The following is a 13,830-nucleotide window of genomic DNA, read 5'->3' as shown; positions in this document are numbered from 1 at the left end:
TGCCTACATTTTATATGGCTCAGACTCTGTTGAATTGCCTGTGTTTAACAAAATGAAGTGCTGGGAAAAGAATGCATTGAAAACTGAATTTGAAGTATGATGCTGCAGATACTTGTTTCTTAGTATCCTGATTTAGGCCAGAGGATGGCAGTGGTTTCTTCAAAAAAAATCCTGTTACATACATTTTCCTCTTGGAAGGAAATTCACATTTAAAGTTATTATTTTAGTGATTCTCCTCTAGTGCTTATTAATTAATTGGCTTGTACATCAAATTGCTTGATATCTTTAGTGATGAATTATGTTTGCCCGTAAATCTGTTTTGTTCCCACTTTCCAGTTCCTTGATACTGTATGCTTACATATCTACCAATCCAAGTTCCTTCACTGCAGCTCCAACATGGCTGTTCTTCTTTAGCCTATGCTTTCACTTCCAGGATCCCATAGATCTATCCTTGCCTTCTTTCTCTTAAATTTACATCCTGCCATTTGGTGACATTGTAGACAAGCAATTATGTCAGCTTTTAGTTGCAGGTTTGTTATGTAGCTGTACCTCTTTACCACTTATTCAAGTTTTATTTTTTCAATTTTTATTATTTCAAGTTTTCAAGTGCTTATGCAGTGAAAAGTCTTGAATCTATTACAACTGCATTGCAAAGAACAAGAATTATAATCTGTGCAATTTGTTTCATTCAGATGATTCATGCTGAATTATCACTAACTCTATTTTCATTCACCTCTGCAAACACGTACATACACTTGCATCTCTCCTAGTGAAATCTTGACTAGTCTTGTCACTTCTGGACTTGGATTACCCAATTGCATCTGATTCTCCATAACAAACCTTTATATCCAACCTTGCAACATGTTGATTTCAAAATCTCTGCCTGAATTTTAATATTGTTTTCTGTGCTTAACTCTGTTATAGTAAAATGTCCCTTGTATTGAATTAGTCATAAGACATAACAGCAGAATTTGACCATTTGGCCCAGTGAGTCTGCTCCACCATTTGATCATGACTGACTTATTATTCCCTTTCAACCCTATTATTCTCCTGCCTTCTCCTTGTAACCTTTGGCACCCTTACTAATTCAGAACCTGTCAACCACCACTTTAAATATACCCAACAACTTGTGCTATACATTCGTCTGTAGCGATGAATTCCACAGATTCACCACCTCTGGCTAAAGACGTTCCTCTTCATCTCTGTTTTAAAGGGACATCCTTGTATTCTAAGGCCGTGACCTGCAGACCTAGACTCCCCCACTCTTGGGAACAATCTCTACAGATCCACTCTTAACATCCACTCTACCTAGGCCTTTCAATATTTAATCGGCTTCAGTGAGATTCCACCCCACCTCCACCCCTTTTCCAAATTCCAGAGAGTACAGGCCCAGAATCGTCAAATGCTCCACATATGTTAACCCTTTCATTCTCAGGATCAATCTCATGTGTAAACGTAACTTTGTTGGATCAAATAGCAACAGCACAAAAAGATTGTTGCTTATCTTTTCACCCATTTATTTCTTAGCGCTCAGCCGGCGAGTGAACTTGGACCCGACATCAGGGAGAGAATCTTTCTCATCTCCCCGGCGGTTAAACAAGTTCACTGTCTGATGTCAGAATTGTCAGAAGTTATAAGGCCAGCAATACAAAAGAACAATCAATTTGATAAGCATTCCAGCCAAGTCAATAGACTTTTGATACAAAGAACAATCAGTTTGATAACCATTCCGGCCAAGTCAATGGACTATTGATACAAAAGTACAGTCAATTTGTTAGACAATCCAGCCACCTTAATTAAAGAAAGAAATGTCCTACCTGGTTTGCTGGAGCCACAACTTCATTACAAAGATAAGAACGTCCGTCAAATTTGTGCTTTAATTAAGAAAGGAATGTTCTGTCTAATTTCCATCAGGTACTGCTTTTTGTCAAAATCAAAAGGTGTGAAAAGCCCAGAGACATCTTATGTGGATCTGGGTGAACTTTAACCCTTATCTTGCTCCAAAGAAGGCAGCTGTGAGACATTATTCAAACACACTGCAGTCACAGATATAGTCAGTACTTAATCCATTGTTTACAGGAATCTGAGAATCCCCCATTCCCTTAAACTTTATCACATGGTCAGCCATAATGCAAAGGGCTTGGATTGGGTAGAATTAAGTTAAATGTGTCCAGAAGAGTTATTTTAAATGATGTTTAGATGGCAGCACTAAAGAAGGGGTAGCAACGGATCTTATATTGGGAGGAGAAGTGGCACAACTGACTGAAGTTTTAACGCGGAGCACTTTGGGAGCAGTGATCATAGTTCTACTTTCAAGGTAGTTACAGGCATCGATAAGACTTGTCCAGAGATTAAAGTCTTAAATTTAGGCGAAGCAAAATTTGAAGGCATTAGATAGGAACTTGCAAAGTTTGTTTGGGAGAGGCTCTTTGCAGTTAGAGGGTCATCTGGTAAGTGTCCCTCTACCTGCAAAGGATATTAAAAGTGAGATAGGGAGAGTTTCTGCTGGAGTGAAAGCCAAGGCTGGCAGGATTAGGGTGCCCTGGTTCATGAGGATCATTGAGGCACTGGTTATGAAGGCAAAAGGAGATATGCTTCAGTTAGTGGCAGCTGTGATCAAGCAAGTATTTAGAGGTGTAGAAGAGAAGTAGGAGTACATTTAAGAATGAAATCAAGAAGGCAAAAAGCAGACATGTAGCATTGCCAGATAAAGTAGAGGAGAATGCTAAGAGATTCTACAAGTATATTAAGAGCAAAAGAATAAACAGAGAGAACACGTCTCCTTAAGGAACAATATGTGCTGAGCAACAGGAGATGTTAAATACACATTTCTTATTTATATTTACTGTGAAGATGGTCATGGAGGCTAAGGAAGTACGGGAAATGAATAATGATGTATCAGAACATATCCATATTACAAAAACATTGCTGGTGGTCTTAAGGCACTTAAAACTGTATATATCTCCAGGGCTTGATCAAGTGCATCCTAGGTCATTGTAGGATTCAGCAGATTCTGCAGATGGTGGAAATCTTGAGCATTACACAAAATGCCGGAGAAGCTCAGTAAGTCAGGCAGCATCTGGGGGGGGAGGGGAGGAATAAAAGTTCCATTTGGGCCAGACCATTCATCAGGGTTGGACAAGAAGGGGACATATGCCAGCATAAGAAAGTGAAGGAATACAAGCTGGCAGATCATAGGTGAAACCAGTGAGGGGGAAAGTTTATTGTCATTCAACTTGTACACTCAAGCAGTAACCAGAATGTAGGGTATAAATTTCAACTGGAAGTAGAAAAGGCTTGGATAAGGCTTGTTAAAATAGTCATGGGAGATTTCAATATGCAGGGAGATTGGGAAAATCTGGTTGTTACTAGATCCCAAGAGAGGGAATTTGTAGAATGCCTACAAGATGACTTTTTAGAGCAGCTTGTGGTGAGCCCACTAGGGGAAAGATAACTATAAATCTGGTGTTGTGTAATGAACCAGAATTGATTAGGGAGCTTAAGTAAAGGAACGCTTGGGAGCAGTGACCGTAATATGATAGAATTCACCCTGCAGTTTGAGAGGGAGAAGATAGTTAGATGTATCAGTATTACAGTGGAATACAGGTTTCCCCCGCCATCCGAAGGTAGAGTGTTCCTATGAAACAGTTCGTAAGCCGGAATGTCGTAAAGCGAAAAAGCAATTACCATTAATTTATATGGGAAAAATTTGTGAGCGTTTGCAGACCCAAAAATAACCTACCAAATCATGCCAAGTAACACACAAAACCTAAGATAACAGTAACATATAGTAAAAGCAAGAATGATATGATGAATACACAGCCTATATAAAGTAGAAATACTTCTCTACAATCATTGCTGCACTGTTCTCCGTGGTGAAAATCTCACACAAGCGCTCTCGGCAAAAACACGGCGCAAGCGCTCTCCAGTAACCTTTAAGCTATGAAGCTGCCAAATCATACCAAATAACATGTAAAAATACACAGCCGATATAAAGTAGAAATAATGTATGTACAGTGTAGTATCACTTACTGAAATTGGGAAGACAGCGCCGAGCACACTGATGGTTTGTTAGGCTGAGTCGTCGGAGGTTGGGGTGGTGCAGTGGCCCCCACCCTCCGGGCAGCAAACCGATACCGGTCCGTGAAGCATGCAGGGGTACAGCTGTGGCCGGAACGCACCCAGCACATCTTTAAGAAAAAAACTGAAATAAACAAGCTAATTAATTAGGTGCTGCCCAGCACATAAATGTCGTCCCAGATCAGAGGCGACGCAATCGGCAATCGTCTCTGATCTGGGCCGACATTTACGTGCTGGGCGGCACCTAATTAATTAGCTTGTTTATTTCAGCTTTTTTTCTTAAAGATGTGCTGGGTGCGTTCCGGCTACCGCTGCATTCTTTGTGGATCGGTATCTGTCCGTGGCCTGGGGGTTGAGGTGGTGGGACACTGAGGTATGGTCTGTTTCCATTAGGGTAGGCAGATCATCTTCCTCTATGTCTGCCTGCCTCGATGTCGAAGGTCGAGGTTCGTCATGTGCTGTGGCTGATGTGGAAGGCTTGCTTGACTGCTTAGCCTCGCGCATTATTCTATCATACAGTTCTTTGTAAACACTCAAACCATCCTGCAAATATGCCCTAAACCGACGTACCCTTTCAAAATTAAAGTTGGACTTTATCATTGCAGCGAAAATCTCACGCAGTTGCTTCACGTTCAGTTCCTGGACGACTTCACTTTCGGTCCGTTTGTTACTGCGTTTGGTTTCAATTGTTATCCTTTCCTCTTCCAATTGCATCAGCTCTTCATCTATCAGTTCTTGGTCATGAGATGCCAAAACCTCTTCAACATCATCTTCGTCAGCTTCCACCAGCCAAACTCACTTTGTCCTTACTTCGTTCACCACGATCGAAATGCTTAATTATGTCTAGTTTTACACTAAGTGTAACACCCTTATGAGCTCTTTTAGGCTTTTCCAATACCTTAGAACTCACCTTGCTAACGGCTGCTCACGGGAACGTGTTTAAGCAATACCGGTTAGAATGCTGTTCCTTTTTTTTTAAATTTTATTTTTATTTGGATAAGGAGTTCACAATTATCATGTACTTTTTTCACACATATAACCTTTTCCATTTTTTTATATGTATAAAACTACAATTATTTATACATTCTTAAGTACACATTGAGATGATATAAAAGCAAAATAAACATTTAAATAGATAATTATGTACTGTGGTAAATCTAACCTATTAGGCTAGGTAATGAAATTAGTTGTTAAGAAAAATGGTAATAATAGTTTCCATACAACCCTTCTGGACCATTTCCACTGGTCCAAAATGTTGCATACAAGCCTATATACCAACCATTGTAGGTGTTTATATCCCAATTTGTTCGTGCTTGTTCCTGCCCGCAGACATAATTATCCAATCCCTATGTACTTATTTACTTAATTTTTTCATTTTTTTTATCCCTTTCCCAAATCTTTCCCTTTACTTGTGTTAATTCTCTATTTTCCAAAAAAAAACAACAAACATTTAGACTAGGGGTGCTTACGTTAGCAATATTACTGTGTTGATGAGAAGAGCAATATAAATCATTAGGAGAGTCATCTAAAGTCTGCTCGCATTGGGGTTATATATTCAATCCATTTATTCCAAATTCGATAAAATGTTTCTTTTTGAGTTCTCAGGGAGTAGGTCAACTTTTCCATTTTAAATATTTCCAAGATAATTTCGTACCAATCTTCTAATGTAGGTGGTATTGGATTTAGCCATTTTCTAGTGATTGATTTCTTACTTGCTGCTAAGAGGGCCTGCAGCAACTTTATATCTTCCTTCTGTTCAAGGAACAATACATGCCCCAAATAGAGCGTCTCAAAGTTCAGAGGTACCTGGGACCTAAGTACCTTAACTAATGTTCTATGAATACCTTCCCAAAATAGACTTAATTTAGGGCAATCCCAGAAAATATGAAAATGATTTGCCTCCTTAGAGCCGCACCTTCTCCAACACATCACATTTGTTTCTTTATATTTTTCCTGATATGGGGTCTTGAAGTATCTTATAATGTTTTTCCAACAATGTTCTCTCCAAGTCAAAGAATTAGTCGAGGACCATTGAAAGCTGCAGATTTTCCCCCAAGCCTCCTCTGAAAGTACCAACCCCGCTTCTTTCTCCCACTTCGCTTTAATATACAGTGTATTTACATTTTTAGCATGGGAGAGTGCATTATATAGGCGAGAAACTGATTTACTAGGTGTTGAACTGCAAGCCGAATTCAGAATCTTGAAAAATTCTAATTCTACTGTTGATAGGTCTGTATATCTAAACTCTGGTTAACATAGTTTCGTATTTGAAGGTACCTAAAAAAAGTCATTATGTTCTAGGCCATGTTTGTCCTGCAGGATTTGGAAACTTTGTAATACTCTTTTATCTATAAATGAGAGGTAGGTTGTAAGACCTTTCTTTATCCATAGCTCAAATCTTTTATCTCCTCTGTTGGGAAGGAATTCGGTATCATATGCACACCATCTAAAGAGTTTTAGCATGTTATTAATTCCACATGAATTAACCACCTTCTGCCATACTTTTAATGTAAGATTTATCCAAGCATTATTAAATTTTTCCAACTGGGCCATCAATCCTTTGTCAGCTATTGAGGCCTGAAGAGGAAAACTGTCAACTAATCCAAATTCTATTTCCTTCCATCTAGCCTTATATTCCCTATTACACCAATATAACAGAGGGGTTATCTGTGAGGCATAAAAATAATTTCTCAGGCAAGGAAGAACCATACCTCCTCTTTCCTTCCCTAACTGTAAAGTGTTATATCGAATTCTAGGTTTCCTTCCTTGCCAAATGAAGCGGGAAATCCATTTGTCCCATTCCCTGAATTGATTATCATCCACCTCCACTGGTAAAGTACGGAAAAGATATAATAACCGAGGAAGAATATTCATTTTTATAGTATTTATCCTTGAATTTAAACTTAAAAAGGGGATAAGATTCCATCTATGCATATCTGCTTTTATCTCTGAGATTAATGGCCCGTAATTTACCTGTGACAGTGTTGAAAGATCCTTCGGCAGGGTTATTCCTAAATATTTTAATGATTTAGCTTCCCACTTAAGATCGTATGTATCCTGCAATTTTTTGGATGGTGTATAATTTAGGGACATAACCTGCGTTTTCTTTACATTTATTTTATAACCTGATATTTTCCCAAAGTCATCCAACAGTGTAAACAATCCTATAAATGATTTTTCTGGTTCACTCAGATAGACCAAAACATCATCTGCGAATAACGCCACTTTCTGTTCAATCCCTGCCACCTTGATACCTTTTACGATTTCGCTCTGTCTTATTAGTTGGGCAAGTGGTTCAATATATAGCGCAAAAAGGAGAGGAGAAATTGGGCATCCCTGTCTAGTGCCTCTCTCTAAAATGAAGGAGTCAGAGAGGTCCCCATTTATCTTAATTCGGGCTGTTGGGCTGTCATACAGAGTCTGAATTACTTTAATAAACCTTTCTTGAAAGTCGAATCTTCCTAACACTCTGTATAGGAATGTCCAACTAACCGAATCAAAAGCTTTCTCAGCGTCCAATCCTACTACCATTGTCTCTGTCTCGTTCTTATTAACCTGTTCTAATATGTGCAGAGTTCTCCTTATGTTGTCCTGTGTTTGTCTTTGTTGAATAAATCCAGTCTGGTCTAAATGGATTAGGCCAGGTAAAAGCTTTTCCAATCTGCGCGCTAATATAGATGTAAATAGTTTGTAATCTAAATTAAGAACACTAATTGGCCGATAATTGCCACATTCTAGTTTATCTTTACCCTCTTTAGGAATAACTGAAATAATCGCTTCTCTCCAGGAAGGTGGAGTTTCTCCTCTCTGCAAGATCCAATTAAAGGTGTTAAGTAGTAATGGGGCTAACTGTGTCTTCAGGGACTTGTACCACTCTGAGGTAAACCCATCAGAACCCGGGGACTTTCCAGCCTTTAACCTAGAGATGGCCACGTTCAGTTCTTTGACAGTTACTGGTTCTAATAAACTTTCATTTTGTAAATCTGTAAGTTTAGGTAGATCTAAAAAATTCAATACACTGTCTATATAGGGCTCATTGGGGGCCCGGGGTTGGGAGTACAGCTCTCGATAATACGTTTCAAAACTCTCTTAAATTTTCCCTATTGTACTCTCCACAAGCTTTGTCTTTGGATTCTTTATTTTATGAATTGTATTGTCTGCTTGTTGTTTTCGTAATTTATATGCTAATAATCTAGCTGATTTACCTCCTACTTCATAATTCTTTTGTCTCAGGTAAAGAAAATTTCTTTGAGTTTCCAACGTATAAATATCATCAATTTCACTTTGCAATTTCCTAATTTCCTGTTTTCGATTTGAATTACTTTTGTTGCTATCTCCAACTTGAAGTTGTTTTAATTTTCCTTGAAGGTCTGCTAATTTTTGTGCATTGATTTTTTTTCATGTGAGTGGTAATGGAAATAATTTTCCCTCTCAGTACAGCTTTCAATGTATCCCATAAAATCACTGGTGATGTTTCTCCCGTGTCATTAAGGTCTAGATATTCTTTGATTTCTCCCCTTAATCTCTCCATTACTTTTGGGTTATTAAGTATATGTGAGTTTAGCCTCCATAGTGTTTTCCTCATTTTCCTTTCCAGGATTAGAGACATAGAGACTGGGCTATGATCCGACAGATCAATTGTTGCAATATTACAGTTTTTTATCCTGAATCTATCTGTATTAAAGATAAAGAAATAGTCTATCCTTGAATAGGCTGAACGAGGGAAAGAGTAATATGTATAATCTTTACTAGTAGGGTGTAATTCCCTCCAGGCATCTATAATTCCCAACTCCTCCATCAATGAATTCACTTTCCGAGTCAGAGGTTTATTCTGAGTAACTATTCTTGAAGAATCTAATATAGGATTTAATCTAATATTAAAATCCCCTCCACAAATTACTACCCCTCGAGAACTGACCATTAGGTCAAAAATGTGTCTATAAAATGACCACTCACTACCTGGAGGAGCATAAACATTCAGCAATGTTATTTCTGTACCTTCTATTCTTCCTGTGATTTTTACAAACCGTCCTTCTTTGTCTCTAGTCTCTGAAATATGTTCATAATTAAGAGTACTTGATATTAAAGTAGCTACCCCTCTTTTGTGACTCAATTTATATGATGAATAAAATACATGCTTAAAGCCCATTCTTTTTAATTTTCCATGTTCAGATTGGCTCATATGTGTTTCCTGGAGGAAAGCTATTTGTGCCCTCTCTTTTTTCAATTTAGACATAATCTTATTTCTTTTAATTGGATTCAAAACCCCATTAACATTATAGGAAATTATTTTTACCAATTCAGTTTGCATTTTTCTCTAGTAGAAAAAAAGCACGCTCCTTTTCTAACCAAACAGTAAGCAATCCCTTCTCAACAGTAAACCAAGACATATAACCACACCCTAGACATTTCTGAACGTATAACAGTTGAAAATTTTCCCCGACTTCCCACAGTGAGGCCTGAGCACCGACCCGCCTCAGTTCAGAGGGATAACCTCTATCTTCACCCTGTGTTTGAGGGCCCTCAGCAGTTTGAATAATCATAGAGAATTTTCTCCTATTTATGTCTCGACCATATTGCTATCATTCAAGTTATTCTGCCTAGATTATTTTCAATTACCAGTTTTCATTTTACTTTTAAGTCCGATTTACTCTTTACAGTCATTTCTCTTAATTAATCTGTATTCTATGTACATTCGCGTCTGAATATTTGCAGCTTTTCCTTGTAGACTCTGTTTCGAGTGGAGCGTCCTCGCCCCACTAACTGCCACGACTTCTGCCGAATCCTCTCCAGTAGCGACTCCGGTTGGGTGATAACTTTAATAGGTAGTCCCCGGTCCGCCAGGTCCGACGTTGCCTCCTCCACTGTAGCGTAAGTTTTTGTCCCTTCGTCGTAAAAGACTCTCAGCCGAGCTGGATACAGGGTCTGGAATCTGATGTTGTTTTCCTTCAGGACTCTCCGTGTTTCCGTATATTCCTTCCGTCTGGCAAGAATCCCCGGTGCGTAGTCGTGGTCTAAACTGATCTTACAGTTGTTCCACATGAAACCTTTCTTTTGCCATGCTCTTTTAAGCACCTCTTCCTTCGTTCTGTAACTGAGAAATCTGATCAGAATCGATCTGGGCTGGGCGCCTGCCGGAGGCTGTGGTGCCAACGCGTGGTGAGCCCTTTCTATCCGTAGGTCTTTTGCGGCCGGCATATCAAGGTTCTCTCTAAGCAGCTTCTCCACGAAGGGAATCGTCAATCCGGGTTTACCTTCGGTTCCTTCGGGAACTCTGTAGATCCTCACATTTTCCCTTCTCGAGCGGCCTTCTTGATCTATTAGTTTCCACTGGAGTTGGTCTTGTAGCTTCAGCATTTCTGCTATCACCTCCTCTGCATTTTGTAGCTTCTCTTCAATTCCAACAATCCTCGCTTCGGCTTCATCTATCCGCGAGTTAGTTTTTACTATTTCTCCTTTAATATCTTCCAGCTGTTTGCTGTTATCTTGTCGGAACTCGCGAATCTCTCCGAGAATCAAAGACAGAGTCACCGATTCCCCCTCATTATCTCCGTCCTGGCTTGCCGTGGGGGAGCTAGGCCCGTCGCCTTGCTGCATCTCTTTATGTTTATCAGCCTTCGAAGCGGACTTTTTATTCTTGTTCTTAGACATCATCCTTGCCCCTTTTATTAATATAGTTATGCAATATTAAGTATTTGTCTAAATTCGATTTTGGGGCAGTTTACCTTCTTTTTTGTCGAGAGACCTTTTCCTTACGCCGCCATTCCCTTGATGACCCGGAAGTCCAGTGGTCAGAATGCTGTTCCAAATCCAGGGGACAGCGGCTGCTTGGGCTGCGTGCTGCCTTTTATTGCGCGCTGCTTTTTTCGTAACAGTGAAAACACCTTCTGTTAGCAAAAACAGGGAACTAATGTAGGTCTTTCGTAACAGTGAGGTTTCGTAAAGTGAACGTTCGAAAAGCGGGGGACACCTGTAAAGGGAATTACATACGTATGAGAGAGGAGCTGGCCAAAAGGCTGGAGTTTCTCGGGGCATTTCGAATGCATGGAATAGATACATCACAAAGATGAAGAAATGTTCTAAAGAGAGGATGCAGCAACTGTGGATAAAAAGGGAAGTGAAATTCAGCATATAAGCAAAAGAGATGGCATATGAATACAGCAAAAATTAGTGGTAAGTTAGAGGATTAAGAAGTTTTTAAAAACCAACGGAAGGCAACTAAAAATAACCATAAGGAGAGAAAATATGAAATATGAAAGTGAGATAATAATTTCAAAGAGAACACCAAAATATTTTTCAGATAGAGAGTAGAAGGCGGGAGTGAATTTTGGAATGCGGAAAATGACCCTGGAGAGGTAGTAGTGGGGGACAAAGAAATGGCAGAGGAATGTAATAAGTATTTTGTGTCAGTCTTCACTGTGGAAGACACTAGCTGTATGCCGGAAATGTGAGAGTGTCAAGAGGGCAGAAGTGAGTGTAGTTACTATTACTAAGGAGAAGGTGCTTGGGAAGCTGAAAGATTTGAAGGTAGATAAGTCACTTGGACCAGATGTACTATATCCCAGAGTTTTGAAAGAGGTAGCTGAAGAGATTGCAGAGGCACTAGCAATAATCTGTCAAGAATCACTAGAATGGTCCTAGAGGAATAAAAAATTGCAAATGTCACTCTACTCTTTAAGAAGGGAGGAATGCGGAAGAAATTATAGGCCAGTTATCTTGATTTCAGTAGTTCAGAAGATGTTGAAATTATTATTAAGTTTTGGGGTACTTGGAGGTGCATGATAAAGTAGGCCAAAAGTCATCATGGTTTCCTTAAGGGGAAATCTTGCCTGACAAAACTGTTGGAATTCTTTGGGGAAATAACTGGTAGGATAAACAAAGGAGAATCAGTGAATGTTGTTGAATTGGATTTTCAGAAAACCTTCAACAAGGTGTCTCACTTGAGATTGCTTAACAAGATAGGTATTGCTGCATAAATACTAGCACCGGTAGAAGTTTGGCTGACTGTTAAGAGGCAAAGAGTGGTAATAAAGGGGGCCTATTCTGGTTGGCTGTCAGTGACCAGTGGTGTTCTGCAGGGGTCAGTATTAGAACTGCTTCTTTTCATGCTATATATCAACAATTTGGATGATGGAATTGGTGGCTTTGTGTCTAATTTTGTAGATGATATAAATGTAGTTGGAGGGGCGGGTAGTGTTAAGGAAATGGGGAATCTGCAGATGGACTTGGACAGAATGGGAGAATGAGTGGTAGGTGAATATGGTGTATGGAAGTGTATGGTCATGCACTTTGGTAGAAGGAGTAAAGGTGTAGACTATTTTCTAAACGGAGAAAATTCAAAAATAAGACGTGCAGGGGATTTGGGAGTCCACGTGCAGGATTCCCTAAAGGTTAACTTGCAGGCTGAGTCAGTAAAGGCAAATGCAATATTAACATTCATTTTGAAACAATTAGAATATAAGAGCAAGGATGGAATTTAATGCAGTCAGATGAGGTTTTGTACTTCAGTAGGGACCAACCAGGGTGGGTCTTACACAGTGAAAAGTAGGGCACTGTAGAGTGTGGTAGAACAAAGCAGTTCTAGAAATACAGGTATATAATTCACTGTAAGTGGCATCACAGGTCGATAGGGTTGTAAAGCAAGCTTTTGGCACTTTGGCCAGTGTATTGAGTAAAGAAGATGGGATATTATATTGAAGTTGTATAAGATGTTGGTGAGACCTTATTTGGAGTATTATATGCAGGTTTGGTCACCTACCTAAAGGAAAGGTGTAAACAAGGTTGAAAGAGTGCAGGGAAAACGTACAAGGATGTTGCCAGGTCTGGAGGACCTGAGTTGAAAGGAAAGATTGGATAGGTTAGGACTGTATTCTTTAGAGCATAGAAGATTGAAAGGAGACTTGATAGAGGTATACAAAATTTTGAGGGGTATAGATAGGGTATATGCAAGCAGGCTTTTTCCACTGAGGTTGGATGGGACTACAACCAGAGGTCATGGGTTAAGGGTGAAAGATGAATTTTAACAGGAACATGAGGGCAAACTTCACTCAGAGGGTCATGAGAGTGTGGAATGAGCTGCCAGCACAGTGGTGTACTTGAGCTTGATTTCAACGTTTAAGAGAAGTTTCGATAGGTACATGGATATGAAGGAGCATGGTCCTAGTGTAGCTTGATGGGAGCAGGCAGGTTAAATTAATTTGGCATTTATTAGATGGGCCATAGGGCCTTTTTCTGTGTTGAACTTCTCCATGACTCTCTGGCTTTATGTGATGCTGAAGCTGTATAAGGCATTGGTCAGACCACACTTAGAATATTGTGAGCAGTTTTGGGCCCCTTATCTAAGAAAAGATGTGCTGGCATTGGACAGGATCCAGAGGACATTCAGGAGAATGATCCTAAGAATGAAATGATTAACATATGAGGAGTGTTTGATGGCTCTGGGCATGTGCTCGCTGGAGTTCAGAACTAGGGTGGGGAGGATCTCATTGAAACCTATTGAACTGGTTACCCCCGCTATCCGAAGGTAGAGTGTTCCTATGAAACCGTTCGTAAGCCAAAATGGCGTAAAGCAAAGAAGCAATTACCATTAATTTATATGGGAAAAATTTTTGAGCCTCCCCAGACCCAAAAATAACCTACCAAATCATACCAAATAGCACATAAAACCTAAAATAACACTAACATATAGTAAAAGCAGGAATGATATGATAAATACACAGCCTACATAAAGTAGAAATAATGTATGTACAG

General features: G+C 39.5%; 1 protein-coding gene across 4 annotated transcripts in view; it reads left to right on the top strand.

The window, feature by feature from the left end:
- Positions 1 to 13,830, top strand: part of ube2kb (ubiquitin-conjugating enzyme E2Kb (UBC1 homolog, yeast)) — a 134,685-nt gene that overhangs the window by 84,803 nt on the left and 36,052 nt on the right. The window lies entirely within an intron of this gene.

Source organism: Mobula hypostoma, chromosome 3 (genome assembly GCF_963921235.1).
Source record: "Mobula hypostoma chromosome 3, sMobHyp1.1, whole genome shotgun sequence".
NCBI lineage: Eukaryota > Metazoa > Chordata > Chondrichthyes > Myliobatiformes > Myliobatidae > Mobula > Mobula hypostoma.
The sequence above is the reverse complement of the archived record's forward strand: the minus strand, read 5'-3'. Positions and strand labels throughout refer to the sequence as shown.